Genomic DNA, 24,679 nt, shown 5'->3' with positions numbered 1-24,679 from the left:
GATTTCCCAGGATTTCACCATATCGTGTGTTAGAGAGGCGCCAGCACTCGCCTATCTCATTCTGATTCCTTGCTCTTAGCTGGGTTCTCTTGCCCTTGTGCAATATTGAAATGAGACATGAGGCTGCTAGCACATTCTGCCTCTTAGAGGGCTCCTCCAGGCAGTTCCTCCCAGTCCTCATGACAATGTGTGAACTCTCCCCAATCTCTTGGTCTATTTTAGTGTTCATGTTGGAGAAGCACTAATCCAGAGCATTTCTCTTGGGTGTTTGGAAACATCTGTCTTTCTTTAGAGTTCATTATGCCCTTTTCTCCTCCCCAGGAGGTGGTATAATCCCTAAGGACAAGAGCCTTATCATAATCTTTGTTTCTCTGTGGATCAGCTCACAGGATGCCTGTGTGTCATCATATACTTGTTCACCATGGCCTGAATGAAATTGAGGTTGTCAACAGATAAGGTATCATCTCACTTGCAGATGCCTGTTGATATACTGTATAGTTGTGAGACATCTAGATTCTGTGTTGAAATAGCTAATTATTCCAGTTGATAATTGATATGGTTTTAATGTGTCCCCCAAAATCCACATGTTGAAAACTTAATTCCCAAAGCAACAGTTTTGGGAGGTGGTGTCTAATGACAGGTGTTTGGGTTATGAGAACTCCACTCTCATGAATGAATTAATGTTGCCTGTCTGAATTTGTTTTCCGTTGCTTATAACAGAATACCTAAAACTGGGTGATTTTTAAAGAAAAGGAACTTATTTCTTCCAGTTTTGGAGATGATAAGTCCAAGGTCCAGGGACTGCATCTTGTGAGGACCTTCTTGCTGGTGGGGACTCTGTAGAGTCCCAAGGTGGCACAGGGCACCACAAGACAAGGGGGCTGATTATGCTAGCTCTGGTCTCTTTCCCTCTTCTTATAAAGCCACCAGTTCCATTCCCATGACAACCAATTAATCCATTAATTCCTGAACCCATTAATCCATGAATGGATTACTCTTTTCATGAGGGCAGATCCCTCATGACCAATCACCTCTTAAAGGCCCCACCTCTCAATACTGCCACACTGGGGATTCAGTTTTTACATGCATTTTTGAGGAGAGAAAGATTCAAACCATAGCAGTGCCATAACAAGGGCTTTCAGGAGTAGGTTCTCTCTCTCTCACTCTTCTACTATGTGAAAATACAACGATCCTCCTCTCCAAAGGAGGCAGGGATCAAGATGCCACCTTGGAAGCAGAGAAACTGGGTCATAATCTGCAGTACCTTCATATTGAAATTCCAGCCTCCAGAGCTGTGAAAGAATAATTTTATATTCTTTATAAATTACCCAGTTTTGTGTATTCTGTTATAGCAGCACAAAATGGATGAAGACAGTAGGTATGATGGTTAATTTTATGTCAACTTGACTGGGCTCCAGGTGCCCAGATATTTGGTCAAATATTATTCCGTGTATGTCTGTGAGTGTGTTTCTGGCTAAGATAAGTATTTGAATCCGTAGAATGAGTAAAGTACATGATCCCCCCTCACCAATGTGAGTGGGCGTCATCCAACTCATTGAGGGTCCGAGTGGAACAAAAAGGCTGAGTAGGAGGGACATCTCCTGCCTGACTGTTGAATTGGGTGTCTTTTCCTGTATTCAGGCTTGAACTGAAACATTGACTCTTCCTTGGTTTCAAGCCTACCAATTGTAGATCTTGGCCCTGTCAGCCTCCATAACCTTGTGAACTAATTTTATGTATCTATCTATCTATCTATCTATCTATCTATCTATCTATCTATCTTCCAAACTTGCTGTGTTAGTCATGTTAGTCAGGGACCTCCAGGAAACAGACCAATAGGAGACAGATGGTTCTGTCTCTGAGAGAGGCCTGACTAATACAGCAGCTTTGGAATATTGTTGACAGAGTGCCCATCCCTCACCTCTTCACTTCCTCCTTTAAGAAGCCATGCCTATGTTGGAGACTGAAGGCAACTTAAAAGTAACACAGGGGATGAGAACAGCCCTAAATACACCTCACCTAATATTCCAAGGTGTCAAGAATTACTCTGGTCGAAGCCTGGCTGAGAGAGAAAAAAATTTCGTGAAAAATTTTAAAGCTCATTTCATAATTATCACGCCCATCTTATCCCAGAATTCCTTTTGTCTCAGAATATTTTGTAAAAAAAAAAATGGATATTTCTAGTTTGTTCTTTCAGAGATTCCAGTGGTGTTTTATTTACCACAAAGCTGGTAAGTTCAGCATGAAGCAGAGAATAGCCAGTTATACCATATTGGGTTTCATGGGCCTTAATTCAATCAGATAAACCGCGGGTCATGTGGGTACTCTTAAGCAAGGAAAGACACAGTTGGAAAGAATAGAAGCTGCATGCCCGTGCACTGACAGTGATTCAGTCCTGGAGACCTCAATCTGCAGGGATGAGATCATGTAGAAACTTTTACAGTTGGTCCTCTTTCTGAAGGCTTTTAGCCCCTCATATTAATTTTAGGCCTAAAGGATTCTTAATATGGGAGGGACAATCACTGACTGAGGAGAAATAGATATTGTTATGAGTGCAACTTTCCTTTGGACAAGATAAATTAGACGCTCATATTCTTGCCCTCTGGGATGTTTTTGGCGATTGGGACTTCTGCAGCTAATTTCATTTTTCTGTTTTGTTGTTGTATGTTTGTTTTGCTGTTGTTGCTGTAGTTTCTACTTCTTTGCCCTTTTGTCTTGATTCTTGGAAAAACTCTTTCCCTTCTTTCAGTTTACTAATTTGTTTTTTGCGTTGCTTTGTTCTTTTTTTAAAAGCTGTTTTTCAGCCCATCTATTGGTTTTTTTAAACACCTTTTTAATACCTGCCCATCTTCTCAAATCTCTTTGAAGATACGAATCTTAATTTAAATTTCAAATATATTCCTACTTATTTGTGTTGGTTTCTGATATACATGTGGTGACTTGCATGTGTGTCACTTCTATAACCAAATATCTGGATCTCACAGTTCTTGATGGGTATGAGTTTCTCAGCCCCCGTGGGACACAGCACTCAGGACGGGCTGCAGGTGGCCTGACCTCATTTCCTCTGGATGCTGGGTGTTCGGAGTCTCTGCCTTGCTTCTGAACACCAGCACATTTCCAGAACCTTCTGCAGCTGCCGGTTCTGTTAATGAGTGAGAAGGGGAGGACCTCAAAACCTTATAATTTCCAGTTTGTGTGTTTAACCAAATGCTCTATTTTTTCTAAGATACGACTTTTACTTCTTTAGTGGCTCTCTCAGTGAACCATTAGCTGAAACTGATGAAAATCTGATTATTGAAGAATCTAATTAATGAAGAAAGGTTTGAATCCACAGAATGAGTAAAGTACATGATCCACCCTCACCAATGTGAGTGGCCATCATTTAACTGGCATCATCCGGTTTCTTCATTAATTAGATTCCATTTGTTTACTCTTCTCCAAGAATTCCTTCTAGTCTCTGCTCCTCAGATGATGCCATTCCTTGCTTTCTGGTTCAGATATAAACTTAAATACATTTTCTAGAATGTTGATAGAGATAGAATTCATCTTAGGACAGGCAACAGGAGCATATGCATTTGTTTTACAAGTTTGGTCTATTCTTCTTTCTCCCCAAATGAATTCATCTTCTACTGACCTTTCTACTGTCCTTTACCAATCACAGAAAAGTAGGCTCTAGTTTCTTCTTCCTACAATCTCCACACTCGCACAGGTACACATATATACATAGCACACACACATGCATACACACACACACACACACATACGCCCAGTCCACAGCCCCCCTTCTGGCTCTTTCTTAACAGCCATGCTCCATGGACAGGAGCTCAATTTCCTTTGTGCAGCCCCCGCTGCCCCTCGGAAATGCCCCGCAGAGTGTGGCTCGGTTCCTGCTTAGCTAAGCTGGAGGTGGAAGCCTTCAGGCCACGGAAAGCTGGGAGTCTCCAGGGCCAGAACCCAGGGTGGTACAGCTGCTCTCCTTTTCCCTGTCCTTCACGTTCTCAGCCACATCTTTTCATTTAAAAAAGAAAACTTCCACGAATCATAGAGCTATCCTCTTGAACTTTGAAATTAGAGCACTTAAACACCTATTCTCCATTCATTTAATCATGTTAGGGAGCTCCAGTTGCCCTCCTCACCCAACCCTGGCCCACCCTCCGTATGTCCCACAGCCACTGCCCACCCAAAGGCCTCTCTCCATGCTGTGATCTTGTTCCATCCCCTCCCTGAGCCCTGAAATTCCTGCTGTGTCGTTAAAATTTACCATTTATCTAGGAAGAGGCCAAATGAAATCACAGGTTGCTCAACCCTGTGCAGCTGATGAGCCGTACTTTCCTGGTAGACGCCTGAGCACGTGCAGTTCTGCTGGGCTTTGGCGCCGCCCTCCTCTCATGACAGTGGAGATAATGCCTTTACATATCTCCAGGAATTAGCATAGCATGAAACTGCCTGGAGGAACGTGTTCTAAATTAAATGATTTCTAGTCATGTCTTCAAAGAGAGAGACAGAGAAAAGTGATTCAGAACCATGTTCCTACATCTTCTACTTTACAGAGCCTTTAATGAGCACCTAATACTTGCCAGGCCTTTTGCCAAGAGTCTAAGAGGTGGGGCAAGGAAAAATGATATTTAGATGAATTTGTGTTTGAGGCCTTCAAGAAGTTTATGGCAAAGCAGGAATGTTGGTCATATATACACATTAGGAAACGAGAATGTAGTTGTTAACATAATGAATTGGGAAGCCATTAGGCTGAGGTGGGTTCCTACTGAAGCAAACAGAAACCCAACTCAATGCAAACAGCAAAATGAAACTTTGGGTTAATCAATCGGAAACCACCTACTAACCTCCAAGTAGGAATTTTCCACTTGAACCAATCAACTATTTTCTTTGTCTCTCTTCTGAAATACCTTAATAAAGGTTCCCCCAAGCACTTCCTGGCTGGAGCAGTGAAGAACTTGAAGTCTGATGCTGCTTGATTCATGAATCTCTGAATGTTCAAAGAAATTATTAACATTTTGGCATACCTAAGTTTGCCTTTTAATACAGTGAATGACATAAAAATGGTGTGCAATGACAGGGAAGGACAAGATGAAGTTGAAATACTTTAGTCAAGTATGTTGCTGTCCCTTCTTTTCTGTCTCACTCAAAGGCCCTCATAATGGCCCCAAGCTGGTGTATCACCCCACCCACTCCTGCCCCATATGGCGCTTCTGTGACCTGAGCTCCTTCCCTCCACTGTGCCTTCTGGATTTCCCATTTGCTGTTCCCTCCACCTGGACACGTCACCACCTGTGCATGTGTCCCATGGCTCAGAGTCCTCTGTCACAGTAGGCAACTCTGAGCACCTGGACGCAGACCTTCTGGTCCCTACCCTGCTAGTTTTTCTCTACAGCATGATTCTCCGAAACGTGCGTGTTTACTGTTCCGTTTACCATCCCCTCTCTCCACTGGAATGCAGGTGCCCCACCCAAGGGCACGTCTTCCCTGCATCTGGGTGTGTTATCAGGAAACTCATGATGTGTGCCCGCACAGTCACAACTTCTCCAGGACCTTGAACCTAATTTGGTATTCATAATTTTGTGTCTTTTTCCTAAAAATAGCTCCTCAGCCTCAAATGATGTCTTGGGTCTCACAAAAACTCTCTACGTTGCCCATATCCCTGTCGGTGGCTGGCATAGAGAGGTGCTTACTAAATAAGTGGATGAGTGAAAGACTGAGTGGTTGAGTCTAGGAAGGCTTCTCAGAGTCGGTGACATCTGAGCAGCAAGCTGTGAACAAAGGCAGAGAGGCAGAAACAAGATGCCCTGCACAGGGACCCACTGAGCTGGGAGGGGAAAAGTGGCCAGAGCCCCAGGAGGAACATGAGAGGTGGGAAGAGCATTTGCACAGGCAGGACCAGCACGGTGGGAGAAGGGAGGGTAGTGTGGTGTGGTGTTCTCATCACCCCTGAGGGAGAAAGCAGTGACTTCATCCAGGCCTTTCTGACACTCCTTTTCCCAGTGTTCCAGGGCTCAGCATAGCCCTGAGAAAGGGTTTTCAGTGGTCTCTGGGTAGCCCCCATGTCGTATTCACCCTCACACCATCCTGATCACAGACCGCCCCAACTGGGAGATATTCTGGCCTGCAGCATGCTTGGTCTCCATTAGAAACAGAGGCCTGGACTGCTGAAGTTATGCACTGTCTCCTCATTTGAACGTGTTCAAGTCCAGGCCCTTTGAGAATGGTTCTTTGGTGCCTTTGGAGTCATTTTCCTGGTGCCTTTGTGCAGCTATCTCAACCAGGCTCGGGAATTCCCCTTGACCCTAAATTCTTTTCTCCCCACCTTCCTGCTTTCTTTGTTTGTTTCTTCAACCTGCTTCCTTGGAAACTGTGGGTAGGGTGCCGGCATGTACATTACCACTGCTATTGATAGGCGCTGAGCCTGTTACAACCTAAATAATGTTCTTCCTCCAAGCACTGCAAAACCATAAACCCAATTGCTGGCCTCTCTGGGATGCTGTTTAAGAAAGGTGAGCCTTGCTCTTGGCTGAGTGTAAAGGATGATTATTTGGGGTCAAAGAAGCTCATGTCTAATTTCTTATCAGCTGCACAACTGTGGGAATTCCCCTGAAACTCCCAGTCCCGCTATCTCATTGGGAGTGTGAGGACAAACACAAGGCCCATCACGCATGTTGTTGGGGGAGACGAGAGACAGTGGCAATGAAAGTTGCAAACTACAGAAAAACACGAACTTATAAAAAGGCAGTGATTATGTTAGAAGATGGCAAATGTACAATTAAAATCAAGCACAGGTTTCTCAACCCATTTCCTAGTGGATGAAAACTTCAAGCGACCACAAGCCCAGCACTGGCATTAAATTACTCTAAAATTCAGTTTGCACCAAAGGGAAGCCTAGAAACATTCTTGTCCCACTAGCTCATTTAACAGTTGGGGAAACTGAGGCTCAATGCCGCTCAGGGTCAGAACGGCTCTTTTGATTGGACACCCTACCTCCTCAGTGAGACTACCTGAAGAGCAGGAAGTGCCTGGTAAGCCCTTGATTCAGGTCATTTACTCAAAGAGGGCTAATTTCGTGAATCATGATAGGGCAGGGATGAGTGGGCAAGATGGACCCTCAAGAAGCCTTTGACTCATAGAACCAATCCTTGTTGGGAGTTTCACCTGCACTGCCGGGGGAGGGGGAGGAGACCAGCAACCCCAGACCTCAGTGGCCCTGCACCCTCCTTCATAGTTCACCCCTTCGGAGCTGGGCACCAAGGTGCCTTCCACTTTCAGCATTTGATGTTGTCACATTTTTCTCCTCTGTTCCTGGTTCTTAGACAGCAGCCTTGGTCTCTCCAAACCTGTCATCACCAACTTGTATCCACAGAATGAGGAGAGACTAGTCTTCCAACAGAAGACTCCCAAACACCATTTTAGGAAGGGAGATTATGTCACCGGCCCATCACCAAGGAATAATCCCCAAAGCTGGGCAGAGGCAGCCTCTCCTGACTCACATGTTCTTCTGGCAAGGGAGAAGCAGGCTGCACAGGTCTGTAAGCCAAGTCACTATCACTCCACAGCGAACCTGCCCAGCTGCAGAGGCAGGGAGGAAGGAGGTGCCCCAGGATGGTGAGAGACTGGTTGGGATGGCTGCACTGCACCTTCTGGAAGGAAAGCCTATTTGTCCTCACACTTTGCAGGCTGGGAGCCTCCCTCACCTCTCGCAGTGCCCCTTAGCCTCACCTGCCTTTGAACACACAGGCTCTACCTGCAAGTTTGTCCCTTCCCTCTTGTGTCTAATCAAATCCTCCTCACCTTGTCTGGATTTAGTAGAAATGATGTTTCCTTCAAGAAGTTTGCCTGACCCCTTCCCATAAGACTCAATTAGGAGGCACAGCAGCCTCTATTTCCCATGTCACAAAACCACCATGCTGCTCCTTGGCTCATGAGGCTGCCTGGATGCAAACCTGTGTCCCTGTGCCTTGGATTTCCCACTCTGCCCCAGCCCCTGCCTGGGAAGGACTAGATCCAGCCAGTGAGTGGGAAGCAGCACTTGAAGGGGGCAGCGGGGATCCCAGACGCATGAGCAGGCCCTTGTGGGGAATGCTGGCCCATCCCCCAGGCTCAGCGTTCTCTCCCAGGATGGCTGGGAAGCAGGAAACCACTGACTGAACTGACATTCTCACAGGATGCCTGTTTGCTCCAGTAAGGAACCGGCTGCTGTAACCACCTGCATATGTTTCTGTAATCATCATATCTCCTCTTTGCAACTTTCTTAGCCCTTGCTTGATCATGACCTTAATTCTGCTCTGCTCCCACCTCTCTGTGAAAAGCCCTGGATCACAGGGCCATGCACGTCCACAGATCCCAGGCCCAGCTCCACAAAACCCACTGGGTCCCAAGGACATGTAGAAATGTAGTCTCTGAGAGGACCACTGCTGGGGATGGACATGGGGAGCCCCCCCGACCCGGAGAGACAGCAGAAAGGGGGCTTGCTAAACTCACACGGTGCAGAGGTGGCTGAACAGGGCCCGTATTAATCAGGTCGGGCTGCCACCACAAAGTGCCACACAGTGGGCGGCTGACACATAGGCATTTATTCTCACAGCCCTAGAGGCGGGAAGTCTGGGATTAAAGCGTCAGCAGAGTTGGTTCCTCTTGAGGCCTTTCTCCTGGGCTTCTAGACGAACATCCCCTCTCTGTGCCCTCACATGCTCATTCCTCTGTGTGTGTCTGTACCCCAATTTCCTCTTTTTATTAGGACACCAGTCAGATTGGGTTAGGGCCCACCCTAATGACCTCATTTTACCTTTTAACCTTCATTTTACCTATTTAAAAATCCATCTCCACATATAGTCAGATGCTGAGTCCTGGGGATTGGAACTTCAACATATGAATTGAGGGGACACCATTCAGCCCAAAAGAGGGACCAGGCTGGGTCCCAGGACCCCCCACAGTGCTCTCCCTCCACTGTCCCCTCACCTTATTCTGGGCACCTTTTTCACATGGCCCAGCTCTTGCAAAAGCTGCCCCTTTCTCTCCCACTGCCATGGCCCTTCTTTTCGGTGAACTTCTTTTCCTTCAGGCCTCGCCTCCAGTGCCACCTCCCTCTGGCAGCTCCTGTCTCTTGCGCTGAGTCAGTGGGAGTCAGGCAACAAGGCGGCACTGGCCTTGTGATGCTTGGATACGTGAGGGGCCTTCTCCCTCTCTTCACCCCTGTAGGGGAGGGAAGATGTTTTCTCCACCATCTGAGGGTTCCATAACTGAGTCTCTGAAAAAGAAATGGACCACAGACAGATTAACAGGAGGAAAGTACACACATTTATTACGTGTGCTGGGGCATCACAGGAAAGTAAAGTGAATTCCCCGAAAACCCAGTGAGCTGTAGAAGCCTATATACCCTCTTCATAGTGGGGAAGGGAAGGGGTTTCAGGCAACTTGCGGGAGAGTCATGACTTTGGGGGAAAGATGAGTTGCCCCTTAGGAGAATAGATGATGAGGTCTGTCTGAGTGTCGTGTCAGTTTCTAGCCTCCTCCCCTGTGATAAGAGCCTTCTTCCCTAGATAATGAAAGTCCCTGGGATGGGATTGATGACAACTGAGTTCCTCTGGGGGCTCTATCTTTGGCTGATTAGAGGAGTTCAGAGAAAGCCTCTCCATGCAGTTGCTGCTTTAAAGTACCTTTGGCTTGATAATCAATATACCAAAGCAGCAGGTTTGAGAGTGGCATTCCCTGCACTCCTTCATCCTCAGTGTCTGTACGTGATGCATCTCATTTCTTCCGAGTGCACTTATTTAGCATATTACTGGCAGAGAATCTGTCTGAAGGTCATTTCACAAGTCACGGAAGTGGAATGTCCTGCAGGACAACCACGTCCCCTAGCCAGCAAGAGAGCCCCGGGCCTCCCATGGACGTGTCTGCCTGCGAGTCGGCTGCAGATGTGCCAGGAACCAGTGGAATCCACCTTCCTGGTTTCCCAGAACTTTACTATAAATTCCTGCCTATTGCCAGGAAATGCTATGGAAATAAAAATAAATGAATTGGGAAGGCAGTATCAGTTTCAGGGAGCATTGGACTGAGTTGAGAGGATTTTGTTATTTCCCAGGCCATATAGGTTTGCATTTCCATCTTTGGTTCCCTGGTCTAAGGAGAGGAAATTCAATCCTAGTAACTAGCACAGGAGGTTAACATAGATTTTGGGGAAAGAAGGAAAATGTGTTTCTGTCCGATGTAGGCAGAGTGGAAAGAGACAAGGGGAAGTGGGGGCTCAGGGAGCTGATGCCAGTGGCCCCTTGGGGGTCATCCCATGACCTCACACTGTGATGCTCTCAAATCAGCACAAGCTGCTTCCCCTGGTACACACTGCTGAACCTCCAACATCAAAATGAAATGTCACTGTATGAGGCATGCAATTTCTTTGGAGAACTGAGCTTTATTTCCAGGAAGAGAAGTTTAAATCCATCAGACATTTAAAGGCAGGGCCCTGTGGCATGCCCAACATCAGAAGTGTGGTTCGAGTTTACGTCCTCCTTCTGTCCTGGAGAGGCTCATGGTTGGATGAAGACATGTACATATAAAAACTCATCAAAACATGTTGAGGTGCTCATCACGATCAATGAGCTCTGTGCTGTGGGACAGAAGGACAATAAACTAGCACTGTGAGCTGCCACAGCCCTGCGGCCTGGGGTGGAGGGAGGGCTAAGAAGTCAGTCCAAGGAGTTCTGGGCAAATGGAATGACTACAGGCTCCACGCTGTGAAAGACTATTACAGAAATCACACATGGCTGTGCTATTTAAGATGTTTGTGGCTGAAAATATATAACCCAATGAACAGTGGCTGAAACCTGAGCTGCTTCTCCCACTTCCAAGGAGGCCCTGAGCTTGGTGGTCTCATGGGCTGGAGGCACCCCTGCAAGACTCCTTACGCTTTCAAGATTCCAGTTCAAGCACCTGTCTTCATGGCAGCACCACGAGAAGGAAGGCAGTGGGACAAAAGCGACGTTGCCATCACAGTGCTCACTCCTTTTATCATGAAGCAAGTGATTTGGCAGAAACCCCAACATTTATCTTTCCATCTTGTTAACCAAGTCAAGTCACATGTTCACCCCATGCCAAGCCTTGGCCAAGGCCGGTCAGATGGCCTTGATCAAAGCTTTTCCTATACAGGAACCCTCATATGTACTGCCTTGATTATACACTTTCCCTGTGCAGGAACCCCATATATACCACCTTTCCAGATACAGGACCATACCCTTTCCCTGTCTGGGAAGCCCCCATAAACACAACTTTGATCATACCCTGTGTTTCCATATAGAAACCAAATTAGAGGCCCTTTTTAAAGAAGAAGGGAAAGTAGGGTCTCTTGGGGACGAAAAAAAAAAAAAAAAGCAGTGTGAGACAGTAAGATAAGAGGATATTAAGCCTTTATGAAAACAATTTAAAGTACATCAGGAAATGTATCACTCTCCTTAAAAAAGTGACTACATTAAATTCATACAAAAATCCCAACATGTGAAGGGTCTGGGCATCATTCTGTAGGAAGCTAGAACTCAGCTTTCTCTTTTTATAATTTAAAAAATTTCTCACATTTTAAAACTTTTATTTTTCATAGAGACAGGACCTCACACTGCTACCCAGGCAGGTCTCGAACTCCTGGGCTCAAACTATCCTCTTGCCTCAAGCAATCCTTCTGCCTCGGCTTCCCAGAGTGCTGGGCTAACAGGCGTGAGTCACCGTGCCTGCCCTTCAGCCTGCTTTACAGGGAAACCACCAAAATGGCCAGCTGGTACTTGAGGTGGGGTTCAGTGACAGGAAGCCCACACAGAGGGTCTTTAGCCATGTCCATGGCTCCACGTCCACCATCAATTCCAGAATGCCTCTTTCCCCATTTGAAGCAAGCACAGGATGCGGCGCAGTAGAGACTCTTACCAGCAGCTCAGGGGTCTCCCCAGTCTAGACATGAGGCTGGGTAAAGGTCAGTCATTTTCAAGGTTTCCTATGATAATTCTTGCTGTTGTTCTTTCCTTTTGCAACCAGTGAGCACTTTCAGAAGGCAAATGATTCAGGAACCAGATATTGAACTAAAGAAAGAGAAGCCATGGTGTCAGAGCCCCTCTGCAGGGCTGAGGATGCATTGAGGGGAATGCTGGGGAAGCCGGGAAGGCCAGAAGGGGTCTGCTCCCAACGGGGAGGTGAGAAGGGTGAAGGCAGATGGGACACAGGCCTGAGGCAGTGGGCTGGGCAGACCCCAGCGGCTGTTTGTGCCAGTCAACACCCAGTAGCTGGTCTGAAGACAGAGTTGGAGAGGTGAAACTTAGAGGTTTCCTGCCTTGTCTGTGTTTTGCAATGTGGAGTTTATTACAATTCAAGGACACTGAGGCCAGCAGCTCAGGAGATGGTTTCCAGCGGGAGATAGTTTGTTACTCACAGTTCCTAAGAGAAGGGGACATACCATGCCATGCAGGGCCACATGAGAAGTACTAGAGTCACTCAGGAGGCAGAAGGAGTGGGGAAAGTGTGGACAAGAGCTTTCATTGTGGTTTTCATGGGAAGGAACAGGTAGGGCAGGGTGGGAAGGCCTAGAATTGGCTGGTTTGAATTATTTCAGAGTATTGGGGCAGAGGGGCTGTGCCTCATGGTCTGACACCAGGCCCTTGGGTGTTTAGGGCAGGAGGACAGTGGTCGGAGTGTGAGAGCCGTAAGGAGGTAGGTGGAGCTATGGGCTCTGGATTGGTTGCTTAGTATTTGAAAAGTACAGATCCAGCGCAGTGGCTCACGCCTGTAATGCCAGCACTTTGGGAGGCCGAGACGGGCAGATCACCTGAGGTCAGGAGGTTGAGACAAGCCTAGACAACATGATGAAATCGTGTCCCTACAAAAAACACAAAAATTAGCCAGGCATAGTGGTGTGTACCTGTAATCCCAACTGCTTGGGAAGCTGAGGCAGGAAAATTGCTCGAACCCGGGAGGCAGATTTTCTCCCTTTCTCCATAGCTAGAACATTAAAATAAAATGGGATACTGTGATTTGGTGATCAGAATTGTTTCTGCCTGTGTATTACCATTGACACCAGGCAACTTCCAACCATTGGTAGGTGAAAAGTTATATCCAGATGTACTGGGACCAGAGCAGAAACGAGACCTCTGGGCAGATCCTGTCCCCAGCACAGGACCCCAGATGGTTGTGGTGCATCCCTCCAGAGAATGGGCTGCTGTGGACCCTGTGAGACCTAGTCCCTCCCTCTGTCCTTCCTTGGGTCGTTGTTTTCCTGGGCCTGTAACATGCTCTTCCTGGGCGTCGTCTTCTCTTCTATAGCCTTGCCCTCCCCTGTTCGGGCACAGTTTCTTGTGTCCAATGCTGAGACTGCATCTCCTCTTCCATAGACTCCATCTCATTCTCTGCATGATCTTCCTGAGTTTCTAGCCTGTGACCCCTTTCCTTCCAGGTGCCTGGCACATCTGCTGCCCTGTGTACTGCTGGCTTTCTGCCCCTGAGCTGCCCCTTGGCCTGAGAGTTGGGTGTCTGATACAGACTGACCAAAAGATTGTGCTCAACCAATGTTCTCAGAAGTCTTTTTTCCCCCTTTACAGGGAAAAGCCCACATCTTTTTAAATTTTAATTACATAGACCAATAGTTCCAGGAGACAGTATTCTTCCTTCAATGCTGAATTTCTAAGCATGATTAATTTTGTTTTGAGGACTTCTTAGTCCCGGTTGCTAATAATGTTGAAACTTCATTACACATTGATACTAGCAGTGATATTCTCACCAAGCATTTCACCTTCAGATGTAAGGTAACTCTCACGAATATCCTGTGGTGATTTGATTCTCATCCCATAAATAAAGAAACTGGGGCTTGCCCAGTAAGTGGTGTGGGGAGGATTCAGTTCCACCTCTTCCACCAAGCATATTCTTCTTTGCTCTTCACCATCTGAGCTAACCCTTTCCTACAGGATGCCAGCCCAGGGCACTGCTAGAGCTGGGACTTCCACAGCCAGAGTGCATTTTCTTCCAGAGCCCAAGGAAGGGTTTCTTGGCCTTTGCTTGGAGAGAGATTCTAAGAAATTTTCTAGAGATTCTTTCCTGGTGAGAAGGGGAATGAAAAAAAAAAGAGAGACAGAGACGGAGACAGACAAGAGATAGAGACATGGAGATAGATAAGGACAGAGAGAGATAAGAGAGAGAGACAGAGACAGACAGATAGAGATAGAGACAGAGAGACAGACAGAGAGACAAAGAGTGACAAGAGATAGAGACAGATAAAAAGACAGAGAGACAGAGAGATGGACAGTCAAAGAGATAGAGACAGAGAGAGACATAGAGATAGAGACAGAGATAAACAGAAAAAGAGAGACAGAGAGATAAAGAGACAGATAGACAGAGACAGAGAGAGATCAAGAGAGCCCCAGAGGAGAAGTTCTTAGGCATCAAGTCATGGTGGAGGAGCCCAGCACACACAGGCTGTACGAGCAGCCTCCTAGGCCTTTATTCTCCCTCCGTGTGTGTAAGAACAGCCTTCTGGGGCTCACAAAAGAGGGCATCTGGGGCTCCTAAATGAGGCTTCAGGACAAAGACCCACTGGGTCTCCCTCAGAACAAGGCAACCTGCTTCACCCAGCAGCAGAGAAAGGATGTTGTTAGGAGCAGAACAAGAGACTCCAGGCTGCATTCAAAGTCTTCTCTAACAAACACAATTGCAGCAGCATTGTTCTCCAATCAGAGCCCCATTGACTGAGTGGCTCTTGTTATCTGACCTTCCTGTGAATGTCTGGGAGCGCTCCGAGCCAACACAGCCTCTTACGTAAGAGGATTTTAGAAAGAACCCTTTGTGCCAACAGGTGGTGAGGACGTATCCACGAGGGCAGGTCTTCCCCACCTTTCCTCATTTACTGAGCCCATGAATGGCTGGGACCAGGGCCTGCAGCGGGAACAAAAGCCCCATTCACAGGCAGTCTCTGGAGAGCTCCCGCGGCATAATGCAGGGCTCTGGCTTCCAGGTTCGCAGCGCGCGCTGCTCCCGCCCACCCGCTCCAGACTTCCGAGTGGACTCTGCAGTGTGATGCTGCAGGTGGGAACAAAAGTTCATTTTCCATTGTGGGAAAAAAATGTGTGGAAAGCATTACCATACTATTCAGAAACATCTAGACAATTCCTTAGTCACTGAATGGCTGGTTTTGCCTGCTATACCCAGACTCAGCTGAGGTGCCTGGGACTCTGGAATCTTCTCCACCATGCGAACACACATCAACAGGGTTAGGAGTGGATGGGCACAGCCCTGTCCTCACCTCTCACCTTGTGCCTCTTCATGGATGTGACATTGAGTCCACTCTGTTGTGTTCTCATGAGGCACCCTGATTCATCTTCAGCTTTCGGGGCCAGCAATAACTCCTGCTCTTTTTTTACCCCAGACTCTGGCCTTTTCACTAGATACTTCCAATAAGATTAGACACTGTTAATGCTCCAAGTGAACTATGTTCTTTTCTTGTAGGCTTACATCACAGTTGTGACCTAACAGGTCTGTGCAATTATTCTTTATTGTCTTTTTCTCCCCAATGGGGAGGGGACTGTGTCTTGGTTTGCTTCCCCTGAGACCCTGTACTAACACAGCATCAGCACTGGACACCATGGCCAAATCCAAGCTCAGCCTTCTCTGTTCTCAGTGCTCACTGTAGGCCCCCACAGTCCCAACACAGAGTGGGAATGGGCCAGGCTGTGACTCCTGAACCTGTCTCTTCCTCGGAGTGAGCTTCATACATTATGAGCACAGTGTTCTTTTCTTTTTTTCTTTTTTTTTTTTTTTTTGAGACGGTCTGACTCTGTCACCTAGGCTGGAGTGCAGTGGCACCATCTTCGGCTCACTGCAACCTCTGCCTCCCAGGTTCAAGCGATTCTCCTGCCTCAGCCTCCTGAGCAGCTGGGACTACAGGCTCATGCCACTACACCCAGCTAATTTTTGTGTTTTTAGTAGAGACGGGGTTTCACCATGTTGGCCAGGATAGTCTCGATTCCTTGACCTCGTGATCCACCCGCCTCAGCCTCCCAAAGTGCTGGGATTACAGGCATGAGCCACTGCACCCAGCCATGTTCTTTTTAATGAACTAAATAATCTAAGTAATGCAATGGAAGAAGTTGGTGGAAAATCTAATCTATCTTCCCAGTCTGGGAATCCGCACTCTCACATTTGTCCTCCTGTCTCTGCTTGCCACTTTCTCCCTTTGGTAGTCAGGTTTTTATGCGTAAATCCTGATTCGTGGAAGAGAATTAGAATTCATGGTCTACTTCTGATCTAGTGGCCTGTTAGGTAGGTAAAAATCTTTATCATCAGTGCAGTAACCATTCATCCTTTCCTAATGTTGGCAAGGTGTTAATTCACGTAATCCTCATAAACCACAGGATGCAGTGGGAAGCTGCCATTCTCATCCCTGTTTTATATATGTGATAGCTGAGGTGCCCAGAGGGTCAGTCACCTGTCGGGCCACACACTGAGAGGGGAAGCAGGGCTGCGGCCAGTTGGCCAGCAGGGCTGCTTGCCTAGGACACATTCTCAGCCACCCCATTGAGGTACTCCTAGCCACAAGCCTTTGGATTCACTGTCGACACTGAGGCAAGAGATGATCCTTCAACTGAATATTGCAAAAAAGAAGAATTTTGGAAATAAAGTACCAGATGTGGAAATAAAAGAAATTTAGGAAATTTGTTTCCTAAGGAAAATTGTTGCTTTGTTGGATCTGAGGGGTGACTGCATCAGGTCTGAGAGGTTAAGTCTCTCAGAGAAATATTCACAACTTGTGTGTAGGATGAACCACAGTGTGGCCATCTCCAGAAAGACAACACTGAATTGGTATGAGATTTGTAACAGGAAGAGGCTACTGTATTCCAGGTGGATCTGGACCATCCCACTATTTGATTTCTTGATTGAGTTCACATTGACAATTTTTGTCTGCCTTTTTCAGATCCATGTGAAAAGCCACTGCTACCAGCCTCTCCATGGGGTCCATCACATATTTTGATGGGGATTTTGCCTTTAATATAGCCTACTGTCTTTGAAACATCCCTTTCTTCCTGTCGTTCAAATTTGTTATTATTGTCCTCTGTATTTCATAGGAAAACAAATATTGCTTGTTATATATGTCTGTTAAAATATTGCATACACTTTTGCTGTTTTGGTTTTGCATCCTTTTTAAAACTCTGTGTCACGATCTTTTTATCGGACTTTAACTTTTCAAGATTTCCATGTGTGTGGGAAACAATGACTTTTTTGTCTACAAATCCCGAGTTTCCTATCGCTCTCTAAGGAAGTTGCTCTTCTGTAACAGCTGTGTCAGTATTTCCATTGCCTCACACTTAATTAACATGTTTCATTCATCTGTTGCAATTATCGTTTTTTTTTTCTAAAAAATGCCAGGTTTTAATATAGAACAGTTATCCTGCGATTAATTAGAACCTTTCAGCTCACTATTCTTGGAATATCCTTTTACAATTTTACCACCCTATAGATTATCTGAGGCTCAAAAAAATGAATTTTATTGTTACTACTGAAATAGTTGGAAACAATGGGGAGTGGGAGGGATATAGATGCAGCTCTCAGAAGACGTGTGATATGCCCCGTTCCCCAAACCCTGGCCCTGTGGGGATTTCTTCATCCTTCAACGTCAGCCCACAGGATGAGGATATGATGGAATAGAGGGGTGTAGTTTACTGTCAACCTCTTAAATACCCTTTTTCCAGCTATTCTTTGATCTCTCCCTCTCATTCTCTACAGGCAGGAAAATAGCTCACTTTTTCATATTGCAGTTAAATAAAAGAGTTGGATGCAATGGGGTCTCTCTAAACACTATGGGAGCAAAAAGACTGAGGCTTCCAAGATTGCCCATTGACTGAAGAACGTTGCTGAAGATGCTGCTCTGTTTATGAATGCAGCATTTATGAATAAGACCTGCAACAGCCAGAGGCTCAATGGTGGAGAAGGAGGCATCAGGCCATGAGTTACAGTTCAATGCTGTGACAAGGAGGGGTGAAGTCCATGCCCAAAGCCAAGGGAGATTAATGGTGCCTCTGGGCTTGTGGAAATCTCCCTAAAAGAGGTCACATTTCTGGGAAGAGATATTTGCATACCAAGGGACTTTGGAGTGGGCAGAGCTGTCCAGGAGCGGGAAGTCAGGAGGAGAGAGTAAACTAACTTCACCAAGTTTCACCTGGGGGCCCCGAGGCGCAACCTCTGATGCTGGCAAGGAGTTCTCATCTGAACTGAGGATTACACCAATCATGGGTCACTATAGGTGTGAGCTCTGTTTAGTAATTATACCTCAGGGCTACAGTTTAAGCTGCAATTTACCAGAAGAGTTTTCATAACTTCCCAGGTGACAGTACTTTTTGGCTCTGTTAACTGAACTGGAAGCTTCCAGTTCCTGGCCTCTGTGATCCTGTGACAAAGTGACTCTGACCAGGTAACCCTTCTGTTTGGGAAAAGAGAGTCCTGCTCAGAATAGGCGCCAGGACCTGATAGGAGAGGTGGTCCCTGAAGTATCTGCTTCCCCACCAGGGCTCCCTTGCTTCCTCCCCACTTACCCCATCTCCTGTTCTGTGTATACTTTTATTTTATTTTAATCTCATTTATTATCTGTCTCCTCCCAAGGATGTATGTTCCAGGAGTACAGGGATTCTTCTCTCTTTTAATTTCTGTAATATCCTCAGCACATAGTACTTTGCCTGACTTGTAGTAGGAGCTCAATAAGTTGTTGTGGAATGAATAAATGAATTAAGTCATTGATAAATCATTTACAACTGTAACCATAATGAATTCGGACCCAGCGTGAACACTGAGTGTCCCCTAGCCTGTCACACAATGTTTCCATATATTGGGATGTTTATGACATTGCAGTTGCACTGACTCACTGCACAATGTGTCCTGCTCCCGTCCTGCAGGCCTTAGGTGGAGGCAGAGCCTACATGGTGCATTCTTGTGTCTCATTTCAACCTAGGGAAGCTGACTGTGGGTAGGGTGTGAGGACGTTTGTGGCCAGGCAGGTTTGTTATGAGGCTGGGGTCTTGTTCTACACCATGTACACACACAGATAATTGGACTTCTGCCTATGTACAGATGGCAGAAATTTGGCCAATTAGTCTCTCTCTCTCTGGAAAATTAGTAAGAATCAAAAATAGAAATAAGGACCGAGGAAGTCATTAAGCATTGTTAGTGGTAAGTAACTTGGTTAAGGCATCACAGACTCCTGCACTGAAAAGACAAGCAAAAGCCCCGGAGCCACCCAGGGTCCTGAGTGATGGTCCTGCACACCCTCCCACTCTCCAAGGTCAGTTCCTGCAGGGCTGGTCAAACCTCAGTGCCAGGGGTGCCCTCACAAATGTTTCTAAACCCAAGCCCTTGAGGTCACCTACATGAATTCCTTATACACACAGCCAACGAGTCTGCATGAAGCCTGTCTCCAGGTTGGAGTCTGCTTTGTAGAGGACAAGGGAGCCATCCCTGAGGTGGGAGGGAAGAGGGGAGGGAGTACAGGTGGGTTGGAGGCAGAGCTTCAAACATGGGCCTACAGGTATATAAGCTCTCAGAAGACAAGAGGGAGAAGGTACGGGGAACACTGCAAAGAAGTGTTCATCATCTTAATTTTCCTGAAAGTATCATTCCAGAAAGAGGGAGACCAAGTTGTAATTCAAACTCAGGGCTCTGACTCCAGAACGCAGGCTTCTGTGCTGTATCCACACCTCTAACGCTGACTCAGGCACCTAACGGGAACAGCTGGACTGGACCAAGCAGTATGATTGGAGGAAACCATGTTCCTAGGAAAACTGTTTTAACTCAATGAGTGTAGTCAAAATTGTGGATTATTGTGGCTTATTAAAGCAGAGCTCCATTGTCGGAATGCCAACTCCCTGTCAGACCAGCATTGGGGCTTTCAAATCTTAATTTATAGTCCTCCTGACCACCTTGCCAGTGGGTACAGGTGACTTTATTTGACAAACGAGGAGACCGAGGCACAAAAAGTTTGATGAGTGTGCTCAGGGTTGCAGAGATTGTAGGTGACAAAGCTGAGAAATCTTTGGTAGATTGATGACTGATTTATTTTTTTTCTTTCCTTTGTTCTTTTTTGCAACCTGGCATGTGCCAGGCAAGTTAACCTACTCCTATGAAAATGATCTGCCTTCAGACCACGCCCAGCCTATCAGGGACATGAAGCAGAGCTGCAGAATATCAAAGCACCATCCAGAGACTCAAAATCAGGAGGCTGTATCAATTCCAAAGAGGAAAAATATCACCTTTGATTGCTCGAATCTGGGAAGGACAGGTAGATGGGGTGACATTTGAAATGAGTCTTTTTTTTTTTTTTTTTTTCTGAGACAGAGTCTTGCTCTGTCGCCCAGGCTGGAGTGCAGTGGCCGGATCTCAGCTCACTGCAAGCTCCGCCTCCCGGGTTTACGCCATTCTCCTGCCTCAGCCTCCCGAGTAGCTGGGACTACAGGTGCCCGCCACCTCGCCCGGCTAGTTTTTTGTATTTTTTAGTAGAGACGGGGTTTCACCGTGTTAGTCAGGATGGTCTCGATCTCCTGACCTCGTGATCCACCCGTCTTGGCCTCCCAAAGTACTGGGATTACAGGCTTGAGCCACCGCGCCCGGCCTGAAATGAGTCTTGAAGAGTTCTAGGAAATGACTGAAAAGAGGCTTTGCAGTTTGCGGAGCACGATCGCCCTTGATATTTAGTTGTATTTTACTGGTTGAAGTCTTTTCATATTTATTTTTTCACATAATAAAATTTGATTTTCATGAAGTGACCAAGATAAATATGTGGAGCTGCGAATATGTGTGCTGGGCAAGGGCAATGGCCAGCCACTCAGCCACGGACAGAGCACAGGAGGCCAGGTGCTCTGGGTCAACCCTTGGGGGATTGTGAAAAGCAGACTCCAGAATCCCCCTCCCCTCAGTAAGAACCAGCTTTATTTAACAACAGACACCGGAGAAGTTCAGAGAAACCAAAAGATGATTCTTTGAAAAGATGAATACAATTGATAAATCTCTAGCTGAGAGGAAGTAGGGGCAGGAGACAGGGAAGCGGGGAGGGAGGAGAGAGAGAGATGAAAAAGGGGCACCTACAGAGATCCTACAGACAGAAAGGAAAATAGGGAATATTGGGAAAACTTTATGTCAATACATTTGACACACTAGCTATTAAAATAGATAATTTTTTTTTCCACCTGAGGTCAGGAGTTTGAGACCAGCCTGACCAACATGGTGAAACCCCGTCTCTACTAAAAAATACAAAAATTAGCCAGGCATGGTGGCAGGCGCCTATAGGCTGGAGTGCAGTGGTACCGTCTGGGCTCAATGAAACCTCCACCCCCAGGGTTCAAGTGATTCTCCCGCCTCAGCGTCCTGAGTAGCTGAGATTACAGGTGCCCACTACCATGACCAGGTATTTTTAAAAATTTTTAAAAATATTTTTAGTCAAGGTGGAGTTTTGGCCAGGCTGCTCTCGAACTCCTGACCTCAGGCGATTTGCCCGCCTTGGCTTCCCAAAGTGCTGGGATTTCAGGCATGAGCTACGGCATCTGGGCTAGAAATATTCTAAAAGACACAAAAGACCAAGCTAGGTTTCGTTCCAATTATGATGAAAAACCATTGAGAAGTTGTTGTTGTGAAGTGAGTTGAGGGGAAAGATGGGCATGGGAGCCCAGACCCAGAAACTTGCAGCCACCCAGGGAGCGAAGATGGGTCCTACTAGGAGGCTGATGGTGGCAGTGGCTGAGGGCATCAGGAACTAGAGAAGAAGAGGAGTCCTGAGGATCCAAAGCTCTCAATATCATCACGTGGGGAAAGTCATTTACCATCTCAGGACCTAGAGGTAGGAACATGCTTGAGGGGTTTGGGGAAACAAGTGTTCAGTTTTGGGGATGTCAAGGCTGGATAGCTGGTATCCAAATGCATAGAAGTCGAGAGGCAGTTGTGCATGCTAGTCCCGTGCAGAAGAAATGTTGGGACAGGAGACATAAACATTAGGAAGCTATCAGCACATAGTGCAGCTTCAGAGGAGTGAGTGCAGTGAGAATGAGAGAATAAGACTGAGCCAGAAATTTTCTGGGAACTGGGGAGAAGAAGGAACAACACAGGAGGAAAACCAGAGGGAGTGATGTGATGACAGCCAAGCCCACAGGGCCTTTTTAAAAAATATGATGACAAAATCTGTGTCAAATGCTGCTGAAAGGCCTGTATAGTGAACACTGCAAATTTCCCATTAGTTTTGATCAAGTGAAATTTATTAGTGACCCTGATGAGAACATTTTCACTGAAAGGAAGGACACCTGGAATGATGGAATGGAAGAAGGGAAGGACGAATATCAGAGGCAGATACTATAAACAATTCTTGCAAGGAGTTCACGATAGAAGAAAGCAAAAAAATGGTGGAAAGGTGGAAAATATTGGTACCATGTTAATACTTCGATGCTAGAGAAAATTGTTGTTAAAGTGAGGGATAATGTGACGAGTATGATGTTGTTGATAACTACCTAGTAAATATTGATAGGGTTGATTGTGGAAGACAGCATGACTATTCCTCAAGGATCTAGAACCAGAAATACCATTTGACTCAGTAATGCCATTACTGGGTATATACCCAAAGGAATAGAAATCATGCTACTATAAAGATACATGCACACGTATGTTTATCGCAGCACTATTTACAATAGCAAAGACATGGAACCAACCCAAATGCCCATCAATGATAGACTGGATAAAGAAAATGTGGTACATGTACACCATGGAATACTATGCAGCCCTAAAAAGGAATGAGATCATGTTCTTTGCAGGGACATGGATAAAGCTAGAAACCATCATCCTCAGCAAACTAACACAGGGACAGAAAATCAAACACTGCATGTTCTCACTCATAATTGGGAGTTGAACACTGAAAACATATGGACACAGAGAGGGGCACAACACACATCAGGACCTGTTGAGGGGTGGAGGGTGAGGGGAAGGAACTTAGAGGATGGGTCAATAAGTAGCAAACCACCATGACACTTGTATACCTATGTAACAAACCTGCACGTTCTGCATATGTATCCCATTCTTTTTTAGAAGATATAAAGAAAAATGATATTGATAGGGTTGAATTGGAAATTCCCAACTCCAACATTTTCTGCAGAAATCAAATACACAAAAACTAAAATATATTTTAAATGTACTTTGTAATTTCTTACTTAATTGCATTATGAAGTGAATTTTTCTGCAAAGCAAAATATCTTTTAGCAAAGACCTGAGCCCTGTGATGCACGACTCTTTGAGCCCACTTTCCCTACACTGGGCTTACTGACCAGCAGGACGTGGGTGACACTGATTCCAACAACCTGATCATCCTGGTTGACAACTCAGGGATCACTGTGCAGCTGTTCTCCATAGGGAACCCTAGACTAAAGGTCAGACGGGAACCTGAAGTCATTCTTAGCATCAAGGAATGTGTCTGGATGGATATTAGGCATTTTCCAAGAACTTATTTCACAGTGATTAAGGCATTTCTTGGGAGAAGGTCTAGAATTTAGAAATCTTTTGGCATTTCTGGCTTAGCGGAGCTTTTTCCACTCAGAAGTTCTTCCACTGCCTCATTATTTTTAAAATAAATGTTTATGGAAAGACATTGTTAAAGGAAAACAGAGTTTAGTAATTATTTCTATTCTGATTCTTTCCCTTAAATCCAGTAATATTTTAGGTTGGACCTATCTGAATATTTTTAGCCTTCATCAACACTGGTTATTAGTGATTTACATTTTTACAAGACATTGATTGTATAAGTAGTCTGTACTAGGCATATAAGAAACATTGGTTTGAAAGTGTTACAAAAAGAATACGGAGTTAACTTTTTTCCTTCTTTCGTCTTTCTTCCTTACATATTTATTGAAAGCCAACATGTAGTGGGAACCGTGTTTTTTCATGGAATTCAAAGAAGATACTGGCATAGGTACTACCCTATGGGATTCCACAGCCCAGTGTGGGAGCCTGTCACAGAAACTAACAGCAGTGGCAGCAGTGACACTGGGGTAATAATAAGCTACTACTGCTTAGTATGTGCCAGGCTCTCTGCTAAACACTGTCAAAAGTACATGCTATCATTTTCGTTATGGTTTAGATGAGAAATCTGAAGCGCAGAGAGGTTGAGTGACTTGTCCTTCCTGTCACAGGATTGATGAACCACAGAGGCGTGCATCCCCACAGCCAGCACTTGGTACAATGACCCAGGGAGTGAGCAGAGGAAGTGCCCCAGGGAATCCAGGAGACCCATTCAGCAGCCCAGATGGAGGGTCTTAAAAGAGACACAGGAGTTAGTCCAGAGAAGAGGGTTTGTGGAAGGCAGCCACTGGCAGGAATGAAACGGTGAATGTCTGGGAGGTGAGGTGCTTCGACAGAGAGGATATCATAGTAATGCAGAGTCCCTGGAGTGGAGAGAGGGGGATGAGAGTCAGGGTAGTGGGCTGAGGGGCTAGAAGGGTGTGAAGGACTTAGGCATTTTGTCAGGAAGATGGAATTCTGTCTAGTGGGTTTTAGTGTCACTGAACCAAACTGGATCGATTTGCCTACACAACGGAAAGTCAAACACCCAAACACTGAGTTTTTTGCAGCAAGCAAGTTTGATTGCTGTTTGGACAGAAGACAGCAGGAAATGCTCATCTCTGTCTCTCTGAGCTGGGTTTGGAGCTTT

The sequence above is a fragment of the Theropithecus gelada genome, chromosome 3 (assembly GCF_003255815.1).
Source record: "Theropithecus gelada isolate Dixy chromosome 3, Tgel_1.0, whole genome shotgun sequence".
NCBI classification, from domain to species: domain Eukaryota; kingdom Metazoa; phylum Chordata; class Mammalia; order Primates; family Cercopithecidae; genus Theropithecus; species Theropithecus gelada.
This window is presented reverse-complemented; position numbering follows the sequence as displayed.